This window comes from Pipistrellus kuhlii, unplaced genomic scaffold (assembly GCF_014108245.1).
Source record: "Pipistrellus kuhlii isolate mPipKuh1 unplaced genomic scaffold, mPipKuh1.p scaffold_m20_p_1, whole genome shotgun sequence".
Classification (NCBI taxonomy): domain Eukaryota; kingdom Metazoa; phylum Chordata; class Mammalia; order Chiroptera; family Vespertilionidae; genus Pipistrellus; species Pipistrellus kuhlii.
Window position 1 is genome coordinate 147,764,124 of NW_023425404.1, and position 27,334 is coordinate 147,791,457.

The following is a 27,334-nucleotide window of genomic DNA, read 5'->3' on the forward strand; positions in this document are numbered from 1 at the left end:
CATGCAAGATAGACTTAATTGCAGCAAAGGCCAAAGACAAATAGGTGAAACTGCTGCACAAAATAGCAGTGATGCAGATATCAAATGGAAGAGGCCTGGGGAAGGGAGACAGCAGGGGGAGTGGAAGAAGGAATATTACACAAAATGAACTATCAGAGCCTGGAGACGGGGTGCTCTAAGATCAGCATTGTGTTAGTCGTGGGGAGGCAGTGGCAAAAACTTTTTGGTCTTTTTTGACCTAGGTCAAATGCTTACAAATCAAATAGAGAAACACTACTATTAAAAAAATCTTTATTGAGCTATAACTGACAAATAAAATGTAAGATCTTGAAAGTGTGCATCTCAGAAAAGCACTCCTTGAAGACTATATTTTTAAGAATAGAAGATCATTCCTGTAACCACTCAATTCTGCAAATATTTTTCTTAAGATGGTACCTCTCCTTTTTTTAAGATTAGCCATTTTAATGTACTGTTTTCTTTAATAATAATTCTGCCCCAAAATTATTTTGTTCAGTTATATTTGAATTGGGATTTGAGAAAATATTTGTTTTCCTACCTGCTTTGATAACAGAAACCAAAATGAAGATATATTTTAACTGAAGTATGCCCTCTATACAGCAGAAAAACTCAATCTTGAGGCCATATATCTACAAACTTCAAAAATCTTAACCAATACTAATTACTTAAAAATAACACAAAAATATTAATAGTGCTGAAAAGGCAAAGAGATATAAAAGTATTCACAGACTTATACCAACTTTGTACATAAGTAAAGACTTGATGCTTCTCTTCAAGGTTCAAATAGAATTTAGACCATTTTCTAATAAGAGTGGTTATTTGCATTTTTAGGAAGGTGTAAAAATAGAAATATATAAAGCGGCAAGGGTAGGGACTTCCCATCCTTTCCTTGACTCATTCATTAAATAAGTGTATATTGACTATGCTTCTGTGCAATGAGACAACCACAAAGATGAATAAGAACTTGTCTCAAGTGAAATCTTGGCTTTCTATAGGACACTATAGTTTAAGTCCTTTCCCTTAATGTGTGAACATCTTCAGCCACCCTGGGAAGTATGGAACCATTTCACTAATTTAGAATAGAAAGTAGAACCATGAAAGATCTGTTGCTACTCACATTCTGATAATGCTGATACCCATCACTGTTCCTTTGGTAATTGTCTTTCCTCTGATGAGAATGTTCTCATTTATTCATTGAGATATTGATGCCACTCATAAACATAACTGGATATTCACTGGGTGACAACCACCAAAAGTGAGATGGGGAAGGTAAAATAAACAGAATCATAGTCCTCAAGAATTTCACAACCCAGTGAGTAAAACGGCAAGTAAACCATTATGGAAAAGTAATCAATGACCCCCTCTCCTCCCCCAAAAAGCCCCCTGCGTCAATGTGCAGCTCCCTTCCCCCAGTCCGTGCAAATCCAGGCTCAAGTCCCACTTTCCCAGGATAGCCTTTTTCACAACCTCAGTTCATATTTGTTTAGTTTTCCCCTTAATTCCCAAACAATTACAATCTACCAAACTTAGTCCTTTATTATAGGTATCATTTTATATTTATAATTTTTAAAATGTGTTTCTTTCCTACTATACCAGATTTCTAAGTTCTACAAGAACAAAGTCTCATGGGCTTCTGCATTCCACTCTGAAGCCATGAGAGTTCTACATCTGAGTTGATGATTCATAAATATTTATCGCTTGTTTTATAAACACTGTGTAATATATTGGAACATTATATTTGCTTAGATAATTTTGACTTGAGATTATATTTTTTAAAGTTATGTGAAGAAAATCTTTAATAAGAAAAATATTTTGGTAAACATTTATTCAGTCCTCACTGTAATTATTCCTAATTGTTTTAAAGAGCGACTCTCTATTAGGTTGACATTAACTCCATTCGGTTGATAATCTGTGTTCTTAGTCATAGAGTAGTCAAAATATTTTATAACATTATAAAGATACTTATTGACATTCATCCAATAATATATAGTTAGTCCTTATTGGAGCCCTGCTGTTAAAATAAATGCCATGGAACAACAGACTTCTCACTACCCAATACTATAGAAATCTGGGCCCTCGTAAACATCTAGATCAGTGGTTCTCAACCTTTCTAATGCTGTGACCCTTTAATACTGTTCCTCGTGTTGTGGTGATCCCCAAGCATAAAATTATTTTGTTGCTACTTCATAACTGTAATTTTGCTACTGTTATGAACCATAATATCTGGGATTTCTTTTCCCTGGCTGCCAGCATCGCCTATCCACTCTGGCCCAGCCCCTTTTTGCTCAGACCCTGGAACTGCCTCTTTCCACTCTGGCCCCTCCTTCCCATGCTGCCAGAGGTCCTGAGAGACAGGGATGGGGCAGAACACCTGCGTTGTCACCATGGTGAAGAGGCAAGCGTCCTGCCCCTGTCACTACCTGGCTGAGCATGCAAATTAACTGCCATCTTTGTTGGTTTAATTTGCATATCACTCATGATTGGCTGGTGGCGTAGTAGAGGTACAGTCAATTTACATGTTTGTCAATTATTAGATAATATAGTCTTGATTATAAAAGCTTAAAGTTTTCATAGGTTAACTGAATGTATATCCCTAACCTATCATTGATGATTTTTTTAATCTAATCAACTTAGAAGGCTATCCATTTTAACAATGCTGTCGTTACCAAATATACTAGTATATGTTGATATATTCTTTCAAATATTGATATGTGCTCTTACTCTAAAACAATTGATCTTATTTAAGTTAGGAGTTGTTCTGAGCAAGATGTAGTTAAGTAAAAAAGCAACAATCTATAACTAATCAGCATGTATCCACATTGATTAGTGGTATTTTTAAAAAAATGTGGATACATGCTGATTAGTTATAGATTGTTGCTTTTTAAAAAATTAAAAGGACCATAGTAGGGTGTGGCCTTTCTAGAAAATACTTTTAAACTTAGGGTACATAATACTCAGTTGAAAAAAATGATTTAGGATGTAGACCCCAGAGCCCAATTCCAAAGGTTCTATTCTTCTCTAGAGGAGAAAGACTTGGCTCTGTTCACCTTCTGTGGCCACAACAGCCTATCAGGCCTGTGGATTTCCCCACTTGAGGGAGAGTGTTCTCACCCCCTGGGCAGTTCAGCACGAGGCTCAGCTCAGAAACGAGGCAGAGAATCAATTTGTTCTAGGGCTGTCTTCCTTTTTCCCATTAGTGAAACCAAAATGTTCAGAATACCAAAGTAAGAGCGTCATAGGGAAAATAACAACACAAGCCATTTGAGCTGCTTTCTGTGTAGCACTGTATGAAAGCAGCAAGGTTATGTCTGCAAACTTGAGTGAAACCTGGCCCAGCTCCTAGGATACAGGTCACATCATATTTGATATTGAGAGCCAAGCCAGGTATTAAAGTTGGCCATTATTCTACTGTGTCCTTAATTCCCCCTGTGGTAGGTGTCTGGAGGAGACTCAAGATGTTAGTCACCTTTGACACATTAACACTGATTCTGCACAAATAAGTATTTTGTTTCCTCACAAAAATCTCCTTGTTCCTGTCACCAAAGAAAAGAAAATAAACTATTAGCCTGCCTCATGACTTGTGCATTTATTTTGCTTGGAGAAAAGAACGGCACGCTTTTCTTTAATCAACTTAAGAGAAAAAAGGAACTCAACCATAACTTCCCCTTGGTTCATTTAGAATAGGAATTAAAAAGATGAAGAAGGGAACTGAATGCTGGCAGGACCGAAGAGTATGGCAAAACTGTGGTGTGTCCAGAGACCGCTACGGCAGTGTAGATGCGAAAACAGACACACCGAGTTTCATTTTTTAATTTAACATAAAGGAACTGGTTTTGCAAATATACATTTTTAATGTTGATGATTAACAACAGTAGTATGCAGGATAAGAATACATTTTGCACTTATATAGTTATCACAAAGTGACTTCTCTTCTCCAATTAGTCTTTATAAAATCTCTGAGAAGTATTTTTTTTTTTTCAGAATTTAATACTCACAGAAGTCATCTTCCCAACATTACACACATGACTGACAGTTGAAACAAGAAACCATATTTTTAGGTTTCACAAAAGCACATGATTTAATACCCTGATTGGGCTCCTCACAAATGCATGGGGCAGAGTAAGACTTAGTCACAACATCTGTGACTAACACACTCAGTTGATTAGGGTCTTTCCAATCCCCTTCTCCTTAACCTTCTTCCATTAAATAGTCACCAGGTTTAGTCATTCAGACCCTCTCATGATTCTTGACTCTATTCCTTCCACTTCATTAGCAGTTTCCAAATTCATCCTTAACTCCTGGACATTTACCAACCATATCCTAACATTCTTATCACACCATTGTTTCTTTGTATATGGGTTTCTCCCTGCCTGAAATGACTTTCCTTCCTTTCTTATCCACTTGTTAACTTCAGAAAATGATTTCCTCCTTTGTCTATCCATAAATTTCCTGCTCATCCCTCAATTTTTGTTGGTAGAATCTTTCCCAGGAAGGATACACTTTCACCAAAAGACATTTAGGTAATATCAATTTCCCCAAATGTTTTGAACTTGTGACCAAAATATGGTGCTGATGACTATGGCTAGGAATATGGAAAACTCCCATGAAAATGTGGCATAACCCATGAACCACGAAACACCGAAAGCTGAGCTTCTTTATCATTACAATTGATTATACCCTGGATCTTGAGTGTTTGTCTTCACATTGTTGCACGGTCATCTTAATTAATATGTTGTTGAAGTTTATCCTTGTGATTAAAACCTGTCCGATATGACATGACATACACTTGTGGTCAAAGGTGATCATTAAATCATGCAAAAGATTATAATCTTGTCAAAAGCCAGAAGGGAAATAGACTTCTCCAAGGAAGGAGTTCTTTACTTTAGGTTATAAAAAGTAAACAAATAAACATTCCCACCATACCAAGGATTTCCATGCACAAATCAACAATGACCTTGAGGGATTCTTGCTGCTAATGGCCCTGTCACATGGTGATACTCTCAAGCTGTTACTGTTTTGCCCTTGCTCACCCAAACCCAAAGCTCTCCTAGATTTCTGCAGACAAAGGACAGCATTATCAATCACTTTCTTATTCAAACCTCAGTAAATAAACACCTGAGGCATCTTCCTTTTCATGGTTCCCAGGAACTCCAAACAAACGCCCTGCAGAAGCCAAAAAGTTACAAAAATGTTGGCATTTGTATAAAAGAAGGAACTTTGGAATCACTAAGTATGACTAATAGGGGGAAATGTATTCAATGAAAGAAAAAGTTTACTATGCTATGTAAGATAACAGATCAAAATCTCACAACAAGAATAACAGTAGTCTGACTAATTCATACATTTCCTAGGGTTTGGAAGTGATTAAATCAAAATGAGATACAAACCTATTGGATATATACAATCAGTGGCACTACTGAAAGATTAAAATTTTCTTCATCTATCCAAGAGAAATAATTCTGGCCCCATAAATTACAGGGAAGGAGAGAAGCCCTAGCACTAAATTACTATCATACCTCTATCTAGGCATCAGAAATGCTTGCCACACCTATTGAGTCAAACAGTACTAAATTCTGACATCCTAATAGAAGTTAATTTATCCTCACAACTGATAAGTCATTGTTACCAACAATAAGTCTTTTCTGGGCTTAACTTTAGCTTGATTTGGACTCCTCCTCCTCTCTTTAGCTTTTCCTATCCACCCTCACCCTGCTGTCCCAGTTCCCTTCCCTCGTACTGGAACCCAGGAATAAAGCAGGGAAAAGAGACTATTACACCATGTAGTGAAAGGTCTCATCTTCCAGAAGGACAAAATGGCTTCTCAGGTTGGAGTATCTATTTTTGGCATAGGTTATTTCTTATCTTGGGGATTTTATAAGATTTTATCTTATTGTACTCAGTTACAGAAATTTAAAAGACTACTGATATTTTACTTCATATGTGAGGGACAAATCAATAATAAAGATATTAAGATAGTGAGAAACATATACAGTAGTAATGTCATGTCACTTATTCTTTAAAGTTACCTCCTTTTTCACTACATCCTCACTAAGGGACTGAAGATGTCTAGTCTTGACTTCTTGTAATGCATAACTATCCAACTCTTTATGGTGATTGCATATCTCAAATATCCATACATCTAGTCATCTAGAAAATGCAGGGATGATGAGGGAAGATCCAATAAGAGGCAGGATGCAGAAATAACTGTAACAGCAATAACATTTAGTGAGTTCATATTATGTGCAAGGAATGCTTCTAAGCACTGTATATATCTAGTAGCTCATTTAAAATTTACAACAACCATGTAAAGGAGTGCTATTTTTGTTCTCATTTTCCAGAAAAAGAAACTAAGGTAAGTAGAGATGAAGTAGCTTGACCAAGAACCACAGAGCTGATGAAATAAGGATTAGAACCCAAGTAACTGAGCCAGAGCCTATGTGCTCTGAGCTACTGTAATATGCAGATTCCCAAAGAAAGTAGAGAATTCCCAAAGAAGGCAGATGAAGAAGGTACTACTCTATAGGGAGGAAATGTAGAAGTTACACATTCTTAAAGGAAATGGAACAAACATCTCTATGAATAGTAGAAAAGGACATTATTTGGGCTGTCAATCCCACCTAAAGTTACATGGATTTTTTAAAAGGGGCTAGGCTTGGGGTTGAGAGAAGCCTGAATATCAGGTATTAGCCGGGATTTAGTGGTGTATCAGCCTTTCAAGGTTGAGCTAAGTAACAAACGACCAAACTTTCAGGACTTCTGAAATTTATTCGTTTGCAGTCTTTTGATTTTTTGTTTTTGCCTTTCTAGCAAATGAAAGTTTTGATACATGCCTATAATGACAAAAGGTACGTGGGACAGAAAAATGTTTCTCTTATCTCTTTCAATATCTCTTATACAGGTTATAGGAACAATATAATACATTCAGTGATGTTAGAAATGGAGAATGAGGGCATATATTTGTTCAACTCCACCTTTACAACCTGGAGCTGATTCAACTCTCACTGTAGACAAAGGAAGAGAATGTGGAGTTGGGGACATTGCAAAAGAATCAGGACAATGAGGATTAAGAGTTAAAGAAAGAGGCTTGAAATAGCGCCACAACTAAACTACTGTTGATACTATTTCCTAACCAAAAGCTGTAAAAACATCAAAAATTTCAAATAGGATGATACACAGTTTCTGTGGGGTTTTACATTTTCCTAATTGTGGGCTGCATATTTGCCCAAATTCCACAAGAACCTGAAAATATATTATAACTAGGCGGCTTCTTTTTCATGTTGGTAGCAATACAGATATAAAATTAGTATATAAAAAAAATAACTTTGCTTTGTAGGTTACTTGTTTAAGTATGTAAGCATTCAAATCAAGCTGACATCTATATAGCTTTCTATGTAGTCCATTGTGTTTTGACTCCATACTCTACTTTAAGGCTAAAGAAAAGAAATAACTTTACACAAATATTGCCCTCTAGTTAGCACATTTGTTTTTTCATATAGGTAAGGGTCAGCAACTCTGAAAGTCTTTTATGTGCAGTAAAATCTTGAGGAAATAAGTAAATATATCATAAGAGAAAAGAGCTAAGTTATTTTGTGAATGAGGACATCTAACAACTAGATCTTAGTTTCTAAGTATCGTTCTTCAATAAAACAATTGCTGATTAGAGAGCTGGATCTGAAAAAGTATAAGATGAGCCTGGAGCAATTTGTGATACCAGAAAATAAGAAGTATTCTAAAACTGAGGGTGAATGAGGAAAGGACACAGGTACCAACTTGAAGACTGGCCCCATGACCAAATCTGGACAATTTGAACAACAAAAAAATACCAATTGTAATGTATTATAACTCACAGATTAAAATAAATATCCAGGAGTCCATACTGATATACATAAATAACTGAATAAGTACACAAGTGGAGGAGAAGGGAAAACTCATTCTTATCAAATGAATTTTAGCTAACAATGTCAAAGGAATCCTATATCATAAAAGGCTAATATGCAAATTATCTCCTCAGGAGTTCAACACACTGGGAGTTCAACCGCTTGCAATGACATGTGCTGACCACCAGGATATGGTGTGGAATGAAGGAATGGCCCAGCCAGCAGCCAGGGGAAGGAAGGCCCTGATTGGCCCTGATCACCGGCCAGGTCTAGGGACTTACCTGTGCATGAATTAGTGCATCGTGCCTCTAGTGATAAAATAGAAAATCACTATTTGACAAACACCACAGTGACAACTGCTTCAAAAAGGGAAATTTGTGGTTGAAAGTAGAATGAGAAACTGGTCATTTACATAGTTTCAAAGTATCCCCCTACAAGATGCTTAGTAATTACATACATGAAACGAGCCCCTTAACAGAGGAGAAAGCTCGCAGATCTGAATTGAGGAACAGAAGTTGACATATTAGTGGACTCCTCGATATCACCTGCTTCCTGATATGAACTGAGAGGGTATAGCATCAGTCCACATTACTCTTACCAAAATGCATAACCTGAACTTAATCATCAGAAAAAACAAATTGAGAGACATTCTCCAAAATCAAAGTGGTCACTACTCTACAACAGTGTCAAAATTGTGTAAGGCAAAAAAAGATTGCAGAACTATCCCAGATTGGAGGAAACAACTAAAAATATATGTGAATCCTGTTTGTATACAGAAAAAAAGACACTGGTGGTTTAATTGATGAAACTTAAATAATATTTACAGATTGCTTAACTATAAGTCAAAGTTAATTTCCTAGATTTAATAATTTTAAGATGCTAACAACTAAAAAAAGTTACATGGGCATTCTTCATGCTATTTTTGCAAATTTTATATTTCTGAAATTATTTCAAAATAAAATATAAATTTTAAAATGCCCCATGATATTGAATGGTGTGCTTTTTAATAGTAATTCTCAGTAACAATAACTAACATTTGTACCAGGAAGCACTTTCTGCTATGTTATCTCATTTGACCATTATCCCCATTTTATAAAATATTTTAAGTGACTTGTCACCACTAGTGAATATCAGAACTGACTCTCAAATCCAGAGTATTTTGAACCACGGACCAACTTAACATTTGCTGAATCAGCTGCTATTTAGTCTTACATTTCTACAAAAGCTTTATGATGATGGAAATAGAAAGGGAGAGTTAATCATAATAGGTATAGAGTAGTTCCCCTTTATCCTCACAGAATATGTTCAAAAACGCCTAGTGGATGCCTAAAACTGCAGATAGTACTGAATCGTGTATATATATCAGGTTCTGATATACAGACATACATATGATAAAGTTTAATTTATAAATTAGACACAATAAGAGATAAACAACAACAATAAAATAGAGTAATTTTAACAACATACTGTAATAAAAGTTATGTAAATGTGGTCTCTCTCTGATAACCTATCTAATAATGGAGACAGCTACAAAGTGACTTTGTGGATAGCATGTATAGCATGGATACGCTGGACAAAGGGGTGATTCATGTCCTGGGCAGGATGGAGGAGGGTGGTGTAAGATTTCAACACACCGCTCAGAACAGTGTGCAACTTAAAACTTAGGAGTTGTTTATTTCTGGAATTTTCCATTTAATATTTTCAGACTGTAGTTGACCATGGGTACCTAACCTTGAAAGGCTAAATCACTGATAAGGAGGGATTACTGTACAACAGTTTGTCGAAGCACTTGAGATAGTTAAAGTGGATTATTTAGTGCATGGATTTGCCCCAAATGAACAAAAATAGCAAGCAATGCAGTATATCCTGGAAGTGCCTAACTGTAGAAGAGAGAGAAATAGAAAGACACCCTAAGCGATAGTAATATAAAAGATTATAGGAAGAAATATGAGATGTTTTAGGTTGAAAAAGGAGATAAAGCAAAAAAAAAAAAAAAAAAGAAAATGGAAAAGAAAAGAAAGGAAAAAATGGTTTGAGAAAGTATAGAAGCAAGACATTGGACTTTAAAGGGAGAAGGACCTATTATTTTGAATTAGAACAAAAGTTAGTGGGCTGCTGGTATGGTAGCTAATTCAGAGCTGTCACCTGCTCAATATATTTTCAAATTTATTAGAATTTAGAACATGAAGCAGCTGAAACTTACACGGGAATTTGAGGTTAATTCTACTGAGATGTCACTGCAGGCTCCCAGAAGCACCGGTGACTGTCACCACAGGACAAAGTCTTTGGTCTCTGGTTGATAGTGTGCTCTGGCAAGTGCCTCTCATGGACCAAGAAGCAAGTGTAGATTCATGAAAACACTGGTTCCCAATCCACTTCAGTAAGTACCCAATCCACTCCAGTCTCTCTCCGGACCCCTCCCCAAGAGGGTGTGAATAGACTCTAGGGTCTGGTGATGTTGAGATAATAGTTAAGCTGAAATAAAGCCTTAATTATTACTGACTTAATACAAACAGGTGCAAAAGTCACAGACGTGGCAATAAATAAATAAATAAATAAATAAATAAATAAATACCAGAAGCAACCAGTCTCCATTACTTATTTTTGTTGTCAAATTTGAATCTCATATTTAAAGTCAAACAAAAAATTAGCAGAAAAGATGAGAGAGAACAAAAATGTTTTTTTTTCCTTAAAGTCTCACACTAAGTGGAAGACATGTACCAAACTAGTCATCAGCGAACTAAAATATAAAACATTATAAATTAAAACTCATTAATTATGAAAAAGTTACCAAATTAAAATTAGTCTAAGAAAGCATTATTTGATGTTATAAATTATAAGACATTTAATATCCTAATTTAGTCAAAAGTTTGACAAGAAGAGAGCAAGATCAAACCAGAATATCAAGTTATGTACTAATACTTATGAATACCACTCACTGGTTTAAAAAAAAAAAAAAAAAAAAGTCAGCCATGCTTGAATATCAGAAAAATGTCAAACTAAACAAATCTATTAATAAAAGGCATATTGGAGTCTGCAGAAGGAAGCACTTGTGTTGAACTACAAACATACAGACTTAAAAAGTCTGATATCCAATATTATATCTGATGGTCTCAATAAGGAAATAATTCATTAATTATACAATAATAAAGACTTTTTTATAAGTTAATACTCTTACAGATGAGAGCTTTTATGAAATCATGCCACAAAAGTTCTGTCTTGAAATTTTTTTCTTAAATAAGTTATCAAATACTAGTTAGTGATTATTAATCTGCCATAAACAACAAGTGCTACACTCATAGGCCTGCAGAGGTAAACGCATCATTCTAATAGGAGCTGGGGCTGCCAGATTAATTCGTAACTTTCCAAAAGCAGTCAGACAGTCATTCTATGACTGAATTGTTTATCACAGTTTTTAACAGTCAAAAAATAATGGTCGCTCCTGCCTCTGATTAAAATCAAATACAGAATCAAAATCAGTAGCTCAGAAAGCAAGTAGGCTGGCAGGTGGACAGGTTTCTGTGTGAATGAATTCTGAAGAGAATTCTCTGGAAACCTAACAATGGAATAACAGGAAATTGCAAGGTAAAGACACTATCACCTCGAGAAAAATAAAAAATAAAAAAACAACAACAAACAAACAAAAGCCAGTTAATACCTTTGTTTCAAATCAAAGGCCTGAGATAAGATGAAAATAGCAGGCCAGAAGCCTTCCCAGCTTGTCCCCAAATCTGTAAATTCGGTCCTAATTATTCTCATTATAATTTATGAGTCAACATTGGTATCAGGAATCAATCTGGAATCTCTTAAGCAGGCATAGGATCTGTTCCCTGACAAGCTGCAACACCAGCTCTAATTCAGCATACACAGGATACTAGGCAATCTCACTAGCAATTTCAGTGCATCCCACCTTAACATCACACAAGTATTTATTTTCATTATCTCTTCCTCCCTCTCTCTTTCTATTCCTCTCTCCCTTCTTCCCTCACCCCACCTCTCTTTTGCTACTCTCTCCCTACTCTCTCCATGCCCATCCCCTCCAGATTCATGGTAATATGACCTTTACATATCATTTATTCATTCTGAATTATTTTAGCATTTCACATTACTAATACAGCTCCTAAGTGATATTGCTTGGCATTTCCACAAAATAGTATAATATAATTTTATGTTACTTAATGGCTCTTTCTAAGACATTAAGAAAAATTCTTATTAAATCATACAAACAGAAAACAGCAGTAAAAAAAAAAAAATGCACCACCATTATCACTACCATGCATTTGGTCAGAGTATTTCTACTAAACAAATAAAAGCAAACCCTCACAATCCTCTAGTGTTTCCTTCTTGCTTGAAAATAAAGAGACTGGTAGCAGAGGCCCAGATGTGACACCACTGAGCCGCACACAAAGATCTCAAGGGAGTCTAAGCATTTAGCATTCTCTCTCTGGAACCCTCTTATTCTGAGAACACATCCTACACTTCAGAACTGCCTGCACAGGTATGTGGAGCAGCATGCTCTGGCTTCCCACAGCTCAGTAGCACACAGGTCTCACCTTGCTCCTGAGGAAGAGTCGCCTCCACCAGCTGAGCCATGAGCTCTATTTGTCCTCCCCCGTTTCCGAAAGGAGCCCCTCAGAGCCCTCCAGCCCCAGTCCCGGGCTCAGGTCAGGGAAGCTAAGGATACTCCCTGGAATGTTCCACAAATTAAACAGTAGAGGATGGGACCGCAAACAGTGAGATAATAAAAGCGCCGCACAGAAAGAAATCTCGATGCTCAGCCTTACACAGCAGCTATGGGGAGCGGGAGCCTCTCTCCCCTCCTCCATTCATTCTCTCGCTCACCTTTAATGATTATTTTACTCAAGGCAGAGCTGTAATCTCTTCAGAGATTAACCAGGTTGTGTTTTGTGTTAATTTTGTTTTTATTTTCTGCATGAAATCTTTTAACTGTTAAATACCATCATCGGGCTTACTTATTTCTTTGTTTTTCAGGAATATGAACAGGAATAATAGAACAATGTGTAATTGTAGTACAGTTTGAAGACTAAATTGAATGAAAATCTGCAGCATATTCATATTAAATGAGTTCAACACAATATTACAAGAGATTAGCATAAAATGTACCAGAAAACAGAAAGTGCGACAAGTTACACCTTGATTTTACTGTCATATTTTTCAATTGCCTTCAGTTAATCTAGGCTGAGTAAAAATGCTTTTTAAAATGTTAGTTACAGATTCACTTGCTCTACTCTCAGTCATAACTACTTACCCAAATGATAGAACACAAAAAATCATGACTCTTTTTCAAGTTTGCCAGATGGTACTTAACTAATACCCTTCAAGATGCAGACCACAGGAAGTAATTCATTTTATGCATTGGATGCCTCATGCTGGCATTTGGTTTTAATTTTATTTTTTAAGTTTTTTTTTTTAGTTGTAATTTTTAATTGGTTTTCAGTTCTTTTAGTTTTATAAACTTATCAATTTAATTAATTTTTTAAATATTTTATTTTTAAATTGGGTTTAATGTAGCATCTGGGTTTTATTTTGGTTTAATTGTCTCAGAGAAAGGTAAACAAGGCAGTAGAATAGAATTACAGAAAATCTGTATTCTGTATTCTGGGCTAATCACCTAAATTACTTTGGACTCATTTGCCATATTAGAAGATTAAGGTAAGATGGTTATACCTCTTTTCTAAGTAGGATTTTGTTCTGAGGTCTAATAAATTCATTCCAAGGGGAATGTAGCATATAACCTCCAATTTGTTAATTGTGGAGGCCTTGCACAGGTAATAAACATGGAAGAATACCCAAAACATGTCCTTACCTCTGTAATTTCAACCTTCTCCTGAAATCTAAATGTGTACCAAATGTATAAGAAAAGAAAGGTTGCCAAAACCGGTTTGGCTCAGTGGATAGAGCGTCAGCCTGCAGACTGAAAGGTCCCAGGTTCGATTCCGGTCAGGGGCATGTACATTGGTTACAAGCACATCCCCAGTGGGGAGTGTGCAGGAGGCAGCTGGTCGATGATTCTCTCTCATCAAAGTTTCTAATTCTCTATCCCTCTCCCTTCCTCTCTGTGGAAAATCAATAAAATATATTTAAAAAGAAGAAAGAAAGAAAGAAAGAAAGAAAGAAAGAAAGAAAGAAAGAAAGAAAGAAAGAAAGAAAGAAAGAAAGAAAGAAAGAAAGAAAAGAAAGGTTACACAGGATTTCAGCATCACCTCCTTTCCCTTCAGAGGTAGTTAAGGCCCAGATTCAACCAAGAAAGGAGCAGCAGGGGTTCCCTTTCACTCCTGGAAAATACCAAGTTGGCTTTGGTTTGTTAGACAATTTTATCCAGACACCTCCTATACTCACACTAAGAGCTGAATATAAGCAGTTACAAATACACACATTAACTAACCAAAAGATTGACAAACACATAGTGAAAGATGAGAAGAAAGTAATTTAAGAAACTGATCCTATGATTTAAGTGATTCCAAACAAAATTCACCTCAAATTTAAAAACATTACCTGGGTTCTTGAGACAGGCCTGGATGAGTCACTCCTGCTGACTGGGCTCTACTCTTACTTGACCCAGAACATACAAGGCCAACCCAAGTGCAGAAGGAGGTCAGAGGAGGAGCAGAAAATGCTCGTGTCACTCATAACCAGGCATAGAGCTGTTAAGCAAGCAGTACTTCTCATAGAGAATCAAATCTATGCATTTAATGTCTTAATCATGGTGTTTATTTGAACACAAGAAATGTCTAGTTACATTGAATGGAAACTTCCGTAAGCAATTTCATGTAAAATACAGTGGTCAGCAGGAAACTAGTAACTTCATACCCAAAAGAACTATTTCTAGTATGTCTTCAAGTTATATTTGCACACTGTACTAACAGAGCTGAGATTTTGACTGCTTTTCTTACTGCTTAGTCAATATTTAGCGCAGGGAGCTAGAGGCTGTTCTCTCCCATGCATCATAAACGCCAGTTGTCATCTAAGAATAGATATTGTTTACATTTATGTTACTGAAACAGCAGAAAGACTTCACTTCTAATTTCACACAGGACTACAAAAAAATGGAGTTGAAACTCTATCCTTTAACTCCATTAGCTAGTTTCTCAATGGGGATGTGCTTGGCATTTTATGAGGGAAAATTCTTTGTAGAGAGGGACTGTCTCACACCATGCACTAATGCACCCTGGGCACTACATGCTAGTAGCTTCATCCAGTCATTGTGATGACCAAAAACATCCTCAGGAATTTTCAAATGCCCCCTAATGAGTGGCCTACCCATAGCCCCAAATCCACAGCTGATGAAAACTAGCCCATTGGCAAATGAAACTTGTTGAGGAAAGGTCTAGCTAAACTTTTTCATGCAATCTATATGGCTTCCAGATTCTCACTCTTCTCTCAAGTCATACATTCATTTTTTGAGCCCTGTCAATGTATACATATAGCCACATTTCTATTAAAAATCCCCCCCAAAAAAAACACACTACCATTTAGCAACAGAGGCTTTTTCAAGATTGGAACAGTCATAGGAAGGATCTACTTATTTTACAGATAAGGAGCTTAAGGTCCAGAAAAACTAAGTGATTTGCCTGAGTTCAGATGCTAATTAACACCAGAAGTGAAATCAGAGTACAGGCCCTCCTCACTGTTTTCCTTTTCCTCAACCATAGAATGCAAAGTAGAGAAAGATCTTTCAAAACATTTCTCAAGCTACTGATTCAGTAAGAAATGTTGCCTGTGGTGAGCCAGCAAGTAGACTTGCTTACCTTGAGACTTTTTTCCCCCCTGACACTTTTATCCTGAAAAATATTTCCACATACCACTAAGAAAAGTTCATGGATACCTATTGAAAGCTGCTTTTTAGAAATCCAAGTGAACAGTATTTTTAATGGGGAAAAAATAGTTTTCAATTCTTCTCTAGTGAATCTGGATGTTATATTTTTAAAGAGGATACTGAATTTATTGGGGTGACATTGGTTAATAAAATAAGTTACAGCTATACAAGTCTATAATACATCATCTGGACAATGTATTGTACGTCCACCACTCCAAGTCAAGTCTCTTTCCATTACCATTTATTCCCTCTTTATCCTTTTTTATTTTCCTTCTCCCCTACCTTCCCCTCTGGTAATCACCATACTGTTGTCTATGTCTATGAGTTGTTGTTTTTATTTGCTTAATCCATCATCTTTTTCACCAAGCCCCCGATTCCCTACCCTCTGATAGCTGTCAGTCTGTTCTCTGTATCTATAAGTCTGTTTCTATTTTGTTAGTTTATTTTGTTCAATGGGTTCCAGATATAAGTGAAATCATGTGGTACTTGTCTTTCTCTGACTTGTGTATTTCACTTAGTATAATATTCTCCAGGCCCATCAAAGAGGATATTCTTAAGTCTTGAAATAAACACACCCTCCAACCAAAACATCAATTTCAACAGTAAATTACATTAAAAACAATAATGAACAAATGCTAGTTAATGCAATAGTACCTACTTTCTCTTTAAAAACCAATAAATATCAAACACCCTGGTTTAAAATTTATCTCACTTCCATTTTTACCAAAATATTTTTTATCATCAGTATTAGTGCACATTCATTACATTGCCAATATCATCTTGTCTGCATGTGCTTTTCAAACTAAATATCTCAATTAGTAAAATATTGAGTTCAGTTTTTAATGAATTCTTGATTTAATTTCTAACTTTACAGCTGTTCAGGCATCTGGACTTATGTCATTAAAATGTTTCAAATTGAAAACAACTTAGATATTCAAGGCTCAGGGTTACTCACAAAGAATGTTAAGTTTTTATCTTGTAGTTCTAGAAGAAAGCACAGGATGTAACTACTCAATGGCCTCCTACCTATAAACTAATTGATGTCTGGGAGGCTTACCCACCTGCACTATGATCAGGCAGCATAGAAAAATAGAGGAAACAGCTACACAAAACCAAAGTTACACAACACAGGAGAGCATTCTGTGGAGAAATAATTTTTAGTCAGTCCAGTACATCATGTACTTTTAACAACTCACAAGTAATGTAATATACCCTTACCTAATTTTTTTTACCAAATGCCACTTTTGAATATGTAATTGTCCTCAGTCACCTGGAGGCCTTGCTAAAATGCAAATGGCTAGCTTTGATGGGGCTTGGTAATCTGCCTTTCTAACAAGTTCATAAGTGAAAATAATGCTGCTGGTTCTGGGACCACACTTCTAAAGCTGCTACTTTAAAGCATTTTAAAAAATACCTTTTTTTTTACAGCTATAAATATCAGAAGTGCACTTTTTCATTTTTACACAGTGCATGTGCACACAAAAATTAAAACATTTAAAACAATTCTTACTTCTTCTACATATAAAGAACCCTGATTTCTTTCTATTGTATTCCATCCTCATTTATTCCTTTCCACTTAGAAAGAAACATTGATCATGAGCCCTAATTTGATTTCATGACCACTGATAGACCGAGACTTACAGTTTGAAAAATACTGCTCAGTACTCCCATGTTCATCATTTAATTTATAATGATAACTGTTTAAATACCAGGTGCCAGATAATCTTCCAGTTTCTGTACATGCATTTCTCACGTCATAAATTAAAAACTCATAACAATACTATGAAGTAGGTATTATTAAACACCCATATTCACAAAGAGAAAATGTGTGGATCAAGACTAATGCAACTTGTCCAAGGTCACAATATTTGTGCATACCAGAGCCTGGTTGGAACATAGGTCTAATTCCATCACACAATGATAAAGATTGATAAGGGAAATAAAATATTTTAATTTTGAATCCCAGATCTACCATTTAGTGGCTGTGTGGTTTCGGTAAGTTACTAAGCCTCTCCAAGTTTCAGTTTTCCCACCTCTAAAAGCGAGATAATAATAAAGCCTACTTATGTGGGAGCTGTGTGGTTTAAAGAAGATAACTAATGACAAGTACTTGGCATAACTAGCACATAGTAAGCCTTTAATAATCATTATTTATCATTAGAAAGAGACTGAATTATTAATGGCCATGCCATCCACTGCCTCCCTTACATTGGCTTCTAGTTGCTAGTACTATCTCTGGTTTGCCTTTTTTTCTGCTTCCTTGGCTTCTAGCATGTTATCCTATGACTTTGCCTTTCTTATGTGGAAATCTTGTTTGGACATCTGAGTGTTAAGACAATTATCACCTAGTAACATCAATGAATTCAAATACAATGAACTCCAATAAAATACTAAATAATACAAGCTCTCTTCATTCTAAAATTCTTGTTTAGTCATTTCAGCAAAGAGATAAAAGAAAAAATAAGGGCATACTCAAGCTTCCATGAAGCTGCATGAATAATAATGATAAGTGTTATCCATCCTCCTCTCGCAGTTCTATCTGCTGTGCAGGAGTGCTTGGAACTCTGCATCCAGATAATTCTTTGGGGCCTCCACCCATCTCAAGGCACCAAAGACCAAGGTTCCCCTTGGAACCTGTCCAGTTGAACTTAACACGATAGATACATAAAACTTATTCCATGATGGGAGTATGAATTGTTATCAAAAAGTAAAGATTCTAATTAGCAAAACAAAAAATGGTAGAAGGCTGGAGATTTTGGTATCCCCCATAGATGGCATTTATATAAATTTATCAACATTGCACTTGACCATTTTACAATAACAAACCATCAAGAGATACCAAAATCAAAATGGAACTCTGAAGCCAATACTAATATAGTAGGGTTATGAAATTATGTGCAGCAAGTTAACCGCAGGCTCTTTTGAATCCCCTGGCTCATCTTTTCTTGGCTGGTAGTTCTTTCATATGGGAAATTTTAAAGCCAGATACTCCCAAAAACAATAAAACAATCAAAGATGACCCACAAAGAAGAGGGAGATTTCTTCTCAGGGTACCTTTACAAACAGGACTGCAATGCACACCACCAATTCCTGTGATAAATGCCCTTCCTTGAGAAAGTCTGGCTTGGAAATGTCTTTCCCTGTTGTTCATTTCATTTCAGTGTGCCCAGTGAGTACTGCCACCACTTACTCAACTTTTCTCCCCTTCTCAGTTGCCATCCCCAACAAGATCACCCTCTCCTTCTATCTTTCAGCTTCCCAATGTGAGATCACTAGTCCTCAGGCCAAGGACTACTGTCCCCTCTCATTCTCTACTTCCACCTGTCACACACAGTGTTCCTGGGAATTAAATAATGAGGATAGCTCACAGAAGCACCAGGACCATACCTTTCTGTTTACTTATCACAGAAAATAAAGTCTGGCTAGGCTGATCATTGGAGATTGATTCAGTTAAGGGATTATAGTAGCTAGAGTCACTTTTCTCATAAGAGAATCTTGACAGTGGTAACCCATCCCCCAGGACCCTAACTCAGGACAAGAATGCTGTCAACTAAAAGAATCACAAGTCGAAGACCAGTTCATGGAGATTAAGTTGAGACCAGGGTCTATACCCACAGAATGCACAGATCATAATTCTCAGGTTAATAACTGAAGAGAAGAAAAGCATGTGGGGAAGGTCAGACAGTAAATAGCAGATAACTTGGCTTCTGGTAGAACCTCATTTTTATTCTCAACTCTGTATCACTAATTACATTACCCTGGGTAAGCTTCTATATCTCTCTGAGCCTCAATATTCTGATACAATAGGAATCATAACATATGAATTAGATAAAACATGGTCTACTTGCAGAATTACTAATTATTAGTACTTCTAATTACTGCTGGAATTACAAGTAACATGAAAAACACCTCATGGAGTGCCTGGTACTTAATAGGTACTCAATTCATCAGAGCAGAGATTTTTCAACCTTGTTCATCTCATGGCATACATTAACTAGTTACTAAAATTCTGCAGTACACCAAAAAATATATTTGTTGCCAATCTAACAAAAAATAGGAATAATTTTGATTCCTTCCAACTGGGCAGCTACTGTTGTATTGGCTACTGTCATTTTCTTATTTGACTCTCTAAGGGGAAAGAGGCTGGTGCCCCTGACTAAATAGTCAGGTATTACATGTTTTAAAAATGTATGTGCACACACTAGTTGAAAATTGCTGCATTAGAGTGATTATCATTATGAGAGTCTGTGAAACTCAAAGTGAGAGAAATTTTTCGGAACAAAAATAATGCCATTTCCCCCACCCTGCTTTGGGGAATTTGAAAAATTGCTTTGTTTTTCTGAAGACTCAATTTGACAAGCAGAAAACAGCCCCAACTACAGCTCGATAAGCCTCACTTTATTAATATATTTCATTTGTAAGAAAAACAAGGCCCTTTTTATTGTTTCTCAGATATGTCTCAGGTCAGTCTTCTATGCATTTGTGATATACATATTGAAAAGAACTAACATGTTTGGTCTTATAACACTTTCAAAATAAACATGATTTTCCTTCTAAGATTTTTCAAGAAATATAAAATTCATGGCAAGGACATTTGATTTATCAGGGAATACAAAAACAGTACCTACAATGTTTCAAGAAACCACTAAAAATGATCAGGGAAAAGTATAAAATACTAACCTAAAACTAAAAAGAAGAACTTTATACATATTTAAGTACAAGTCTAAAAAAAAAGAGTTAAAAGAATACAAAATGAAGGTAATTCAACCTGTTTCCATAATAAATTGGAGCTAACTTATTTAAAAGGTATGGGTCTGACAGGTACATGAAAGCAAGGCAGATCATGTCAGAAAACCTTGACTAGTGTGTAACTGAGCATCAAGTTTAGTTCAGTTTTTTGGATGACAAGTCAAAAATGAAGAAACTGGTGATTTCTTATTCTCTTTTTGCTAACAAAAGAAACACCACTAATTAATCAGAAGAGACATACTTTTTAAAGCAGTAAAAGCAAAGATGAATGTATGAAGATCATTATATAAGGAATATTGAAATACATAAAAATAAGTGACAGCATATTCCATGCAGCCCTTCTCTTAAGTATTGACTTTCAGTAGAAGTAGAATATTATATTAATAGTAAATTCTATAGTATTTACATTATCTTCATTACTATAATATACTGTAGTAATGAAGATAATATAACAAAAAATGTGTTGTAATATAATTAGGGTAGGGAAATTTGTGATCATGTAATTTGATAAAAATGGAGAGCATGGAAGGTTTAGAAAACCAAGTAGACTATTTCTCTCAAATATCAATGCTTGCTCTTCCAGTCTTCTCATAGATATTATACTAGAACACTTTGAACTTAAGATACCTGACTAGTGCTGGAGACATAAGTAGTATGTATTCTTTTTTAAAAAAAAATATATTTTATTGATTTTTTACAGAGAGGAGGAGAGAGGGATAGAGAGCTATAAACGTCGATGAGAGAGAAACATCGACTAGCTGCCTCTTGCACAGCCCCCACCGGAGATGTGCCTGCAACCAACATATATGCCCTTGACCAGAATCGAACCTGGAACCTTTTAGTCCACAGACTGACGCTCTACCGCTGAGCCAAACTGGTTTCGGCAGTAGTATGTATTCTTAATTGAAAAATTATTCAAATGTTAAACAGCAGGTATACAATTGACATAACTATCAATGGTCAAATAAAGTACAACCCCCTATTATATATATGTTAGGCAGCAGAAATAACTGTAGAAAAAACAGTTGTTATTGTGATTGGTTTGTTTTTTTCCATAGAAACTTTGAATCTGCCTAAGCGCTTAAATGAGATGAAAAGAAAATCAATATAATAATGAAATGGTAACATGAAAGAAGGCAGCCCTCTGAATTTCCTCCTCTCCATCCTCCACATTCTCCTTTAATTAAATCCAGTTTCCCTCAAGCACTAGCACTCAAGATAATTATGAAATAGCCAAAATTAGTATTTCCATTTTGTTTGATTAAGATTATTGCCTATTCCAGAGCAACAGAATCTCCCAATTTAACTCCATCATCGGTCCTGACAGCCAAATCCAGGACCTCCCATTGGGATTTGATAGATGACAGATTTTATAGTATAATATAAAAAACAATTGTGGAAAATTTGTATCTATTATAACTGTTTCCATTATCTTTAAGCTCGAGTATGTTTTGTGATTTCCAGAAGAAAAATATAATTCCACAGTAGCTTTATGTGATGCTTTACTTTTGCTTTGTAATGGCAAAACACAATATTTCATCTGTTGGCAAGAATTAAATAGGCATGTGGAGACTGGTCCTGAAATTTATATGTGTTTTGCAGCATTGTTACTTTTGGAAAATAAACTGAAAGCTCAAATAGACATTTTTCAAATACACTTTTGGGAAATAAGTATTTGCATAAAGTAGAATCCACTAGTACTTTATTCATTCATGACTTTGCTTACTCATTTATTGAGGAAACATTAACAGGTGACTACTATGTATTTCAGACACTGGGCTTTACACTAGGATACAGGTGAGTCCCCCTCCACCAACTCACCCAGTAAGGAACTCACTGTAGTTAGTAAGGGGAGACACAAAAATTATTATTCTAAGTGTGTTCAAAACACCATGAAAACAGACGAGATGAAATGATTAATTCTTTTTGCATGGAACTGGGTACATTCTACAAAAAGAATTCCATTTGAAATTGACCATCAAGAATCAAGAGGGACTTTCCAAGAAGAGAAAATTCCAGGAGAATGAATATCCATGAGCAAGAAATCAAAAGTGAGGGGCCCTTAACAGGAAGAGGAAGCTAAAAAGGAAGGCCTTTTAAGAGCTTTTAGTCACTATGCTAAAGAGTTTAGAGTTAAAGTAGTTCACTGGGATCCACCAAAGGTTTTAGAACAAGGGCCTTACACAATTAAATCTGCACTTTATAAAGATGAATTGTAGCAATGTCATGGTAGAGTGAAGATGCTACTTAAAAGCATACACATACACAGTAACTTCCAAAAACTGAATATTCTCTGCCTCCATCACAATAAGCATTTCACTTCCAAATATGCCTTCACTTGGCTGCTACAACCATCATAATCTTGTAAAGTTTGAGTTCATGTGGCAGAAATAGAGGGTTTCCCACTGAGAGACTCAATGTAAGGCTCCAACTCTTCACATGAAGAGCATTAACTTCATGACTGAGTTGACTACTTACAGCTTTGTTTTTAAATGCCTTTCTCTAGTTAGGAGAAATCATAATTCTTTAGCCATGAGTTTTGGAACAAACAGGCATCTTTTAAATTTTAACTCTCTTCTGCTTTTTCCCTCATTGTAGGATGAATGCTTCATATTCTTATTATTATCAATCTCCTTCCCATCCATGTGTAACCAACTAGATGGTGGTCCCTTCTACTGGGCTCCAAACTGAAGCTCCATCCACAACCTCTGTCTTATTTTCCCAAAGCACACCTTTATCAAAAAAATGAAACATGACAGAAAAAAAGGAATCAGCATTATCTAAGCCCAACTCAGTGCCCTTTACCAATCGTCAGAAAATACCACAGAAGAATAACCACAGGTAACTAAGATGATCCAATGGTAAACACTAAGAACAGGAACCAAATGCATAGCCTTGAATTTGCAGCAGTACCGCCAGCTTCCGGCCCTGAGAAACCAACCTGGGCACTAAAGAGCCAGGAAGAAAAACACACTTCACTCCTTGGGCCATTAGGTCATGGCAAAATGACTCGGAGCAGTGTTTGTAAACATCGAGTCAACTTTTGGCCAAGACAGCAAAGCAATCAGAATCAAACCACTCAGTACCACCTGCTGCACATTCCTCACCCTTCCCGCCCCACTTTTCACTTCCCTTAACCCCTACCCTTCACCCCGGAGAGCCCAAGATCACACATTAAATAAAATCGTGCCTGGATGAAAATTCTCCGAGCTGTGGCCATTGCTATCCCAGGCAAAACCAAAAAGGCTTTCCCTGGGGATTTCAGCCACAAACATTTTTCACTTTTACACTTAAATGTGCACTCTTGTCTGGAAGGATGCATTGCTACCAGTATTTGTCCTGCAGCGAATAGTTTTTTCGTAAGAACTTAATTCTTCCCCACTTACTCTCAGGTTTGTCTCAAGATGGTTCAGATTCACAGAATATACTACAGCCCAAAGAATGTTACTGAGAACCCATCCCCCTCTCCAATCCAAACCCCTGAGATTATATAAGAAAACCAAGAAATGCAATTGGAAGCCAAGGGCAGACTGACTTTCAACAGCCTTTCACATGTAGAAAGGATTATAGATTTTCTTTCCTTTTGTCATGCTACCTGTGTACTCCTTACTCCAACTAAATTCCAGATCTAAAAATTCAGTGTATCCCTTCTTCCCACTTTAAAGTCTTCCTGCAAGAGCATCTTCCTCTGAGTGGTAGGAGGATATTATTTATTTTTAAGTTTCATCAATTCCTTGACACTCAGCAATAGACGTAACAAGAAAAGATTTCTGGACTTGCTACTTGAAGGTCAGGCATTCAGGGAAGGCAAAAGGAGAACTGAGGTATAGGGCTCTCTTAGAAGTTCAAATATCCCGAGAGAAGAGGAAGTATTAAGACATTTAAAGGGGAGAGAGAGATTTTAACAAGTCTCATGTGGCTTAATACCTGTTTTCTGGCTTTTTCTAATATAGTAATTCTGTGTGTTTTATGTTTTATGATGCTCAGTTTAATACCAACATCCATTCTTGCCCTTAAGGGTTGGTTTTACATTCTAATGAGAAGCAGGGGACTGGTTGAATTTAATCCATCTGACCATCTTCTTCTCGGTAATTGAGTAAACCTCTTAACTCCACTGTAAATATCCCTGGATTCCAATTAATTTGTCTTCCTTAGTAGACACAGCAGTACATACTGTTTTACTTATGGACAAGCAAACCCTTTGTAACTTTTATATTTAAAATACTCAGCATGGTATGTTTATTTCCTCTTTTTTAGAAAGAGATGGAAAAATGATGTCTTGACAGGTTGTTGTTGTTGTTAAAAAAAATAGTGACAAGATAAACTATGATAAAAGCATTACTTGGACATGATCTTCTAATTCAAATGAATTAAAACAGATTACAAGGGAGTCTGGTCTCTCGATTGCTAGTTGGTATTGAAAAGCGAAGAAATCCAGAGTAACACTCTCTCCCTTCCTATTTTGGGTCTTATAAAAGAAACGCAGTCTAAAGTATCCTTTTGAATGAGAATGTATCATATATTTGTCCTCAAGAGAGGATGACTACTTCCTCAAAAGTTAATATTTGCAACATCTAGACAAAACCCTTTTGGGTGTCTGAAAATTCGCCAAGGATTCCCTAACGTTTTGTGTTCACAGTGAAAGTGTGTATTATTAAAGCCTACTTCTGTATGCCTGTGATCCAGGAAAACTCCCAACAGGAGACACTAAGGGATACAAGCGGGAGGCTGGATAGTTAGGAAGAGAGGGCACTGCTCTGTGTAGGTTTTGTTTTCATTAGTTCTGTCCATGTAAACACATACTACCAGCTTGCGCCGTTTGTATCTTTTTAAAAATAATTTTAAAGGGAGCATTGTTTCCCATCACGTGCACACACACACACACACACACACACACACACACACAAGCACCAGCACACACAGGATCCTCCCTCGCCCTCGCGTTCCCCCTCCCCCCCTCCCCCCCGCCCCTAATCCCCACCTCCCCTGTCCCTGGCAGCTGTGCTGCAGCCCCCGCGCGCCCCCAAGGCCAAGTCCCAGCCTCCGGAGGTGGCTCCAGGGCGCACCCCAATAGCCCCGTCACCTACCCTGCTCCTTGCACCCCGACAGACTGGACTGCTGGACGCTGGACGGAAGAAGGAAAAAGCTCCGAGGACCAGCCGACAGAAAAGCAACAGAGATCAAGGGGATGGGACGGCTCCTTTACTTCCCACCAGAAGAAGTGTTGCGCGCCATGCACTGAGTTGCTCTGCAGCTGCGGTTTCGGAGGAAATTCTCGGGGCGAGAAAGCTGCTGCTGGGGTGGAAAGTTGTGGGTGTTTTCCCCCCAGCTGCCTGCGCCTCTCGATCCTCTCCTGTCCCCACCGCTTGCCTTGACAGCTCCCTGGGCCTCCGGAGACCCTCAGGAGCCCTGCGGGTTTCCACCGGGAGCGGGGCTGGGTTGCCACATGCACTTGAGAAATCCTAGCAGTTGCGCAAACCAGAGTCCCAGAAGTTAGAAAGAGTGATTGTGTGTGAATGAGTAAATATACAGTACAAGAGGCTGGAACAACTGAGCGGGGCCAACCCACAGACGCAGCTCAGGGTTTCAGATTTCATTTGGCAACTGGCAGCTTCGGAAGATTCAAGCCCACTCCAGCCGCTCTACAGGGGAAGCCCGGAGGAGCCCCGTGCCCCTCCAGCGCCGCCCTGCAGCGTTACCTTGGAGCCTGTGTCCACAGGATCACCAGGCAGATCCGGAGCCCCCGCTGCCTCTGTCCCTCCGCAGCTGCCATCACTCATTTCATTTCATGCGTAACACAGATATACTTTGATCGCAGATCGGAGGCTGTGGGGGTGTCTGAGGAGAATGGAAAACCCATGTCTGCTCACCTCTAGGAGCTCTACATTTCTCTGACCAAACTCCACACACCGGTTTTACTTGCTTGTCCTCTGCTCTCTGTGTAACAATCTTATTTCTCAATCAGATCTCCCTGGTTCCTTAAACCTGAATTCCTAGAAATGCTTATGGGATGCCCACTAGTTAGGTCCTTAGAGAAATTCTTGTCATGGTTTCAGAGTCTTCAGAATAGCTCTATATGAAAGAGAGTAAGTAAACATTTGAAGCCCTCTGTCTTCAATACAACCACCACAAATCTAATTTCAAATCTATATCTCACAGTATTGGTGACCTGAAATGCCAACTCAAATTGTTTCAAAAAGCTTTACAAAGCTCCCTGCTTCAGATTATTTAGAAATCATTACCAGATTTCTTTAAGACACAAAATAAGAGTGGCCTTGTTAGATATGGCCAGTGATATGGAAAAAGAGCACCAATTTTAAAAGAAGAGCACACATTTAAATTTAGAAACACCAAAAATATAAGTCTGAATGGACACCGAGATTTTTTTATCTTTTTTTTTATCTTCTTTCTCCTGTTTCTTGGAGTCTTTCCTCCTGGTGAACTGGCCCATCAAGCCTTTGGAAAAATGGGTCCAGAATTCTTAGCCAGAAGCAGTGTAGCTTGTTTTCTAATTAGTACGGAGTAAATGACCTTCATTAGCTGATGGGGCTTTAGGTGTTCTAGCGGTTTTAGATGAAAGCTGGAAGACAATGAAATGAACCAAAATGAAAACTGCACAGATGGACTCAAAAGCCTGAGGAAGACAAATGTTACTAGGTATGATGCTAGGAAGGCAGGGAACCTGTCATGTTAGTATCCTATTTCAGGATTTAACCATTATTACTACAAACAATGTAGTAATAATGGTTATATTATTACTCAAGACAATACAACATTGACAGGGTGGTTAGATCCTTAATGGGTGGTCCCTAATCCAAAAGATTAAGATAAGCCTCTAAGGCACACCCTTGTG

The 27,334-nt window shown here is 37.1% G+C and overlaps 1 protein-coding gene across 2 annotated transcripts in view; it reads right to left on the minus strand.

Moving 5' to 3' along the window:
• Positions 1–26,327, minus strand: part of ARHGAP24 (Rho GTPase activating protein 24) — a 431,485-nt gene extending 405,158 nt beyond the window's left edge. Inside the window, exon 1 of one of the 2 annotated variants that reach the window (XM_036411559.2) lies at positions 26,181–26,327. The gene's annotated coding sequence lies outside the window, so the exon portion shown is untranslated. Of the gene's footprint in view, positions 1–25,568; positions 25,986–26,180 lie in introns of those variants that run through there. The other variant, XM_036411552.2, reaches the window with a different exon arrangement.
• Positions 26,328–27,334: the final 1,007 nt, after the last annotated feature.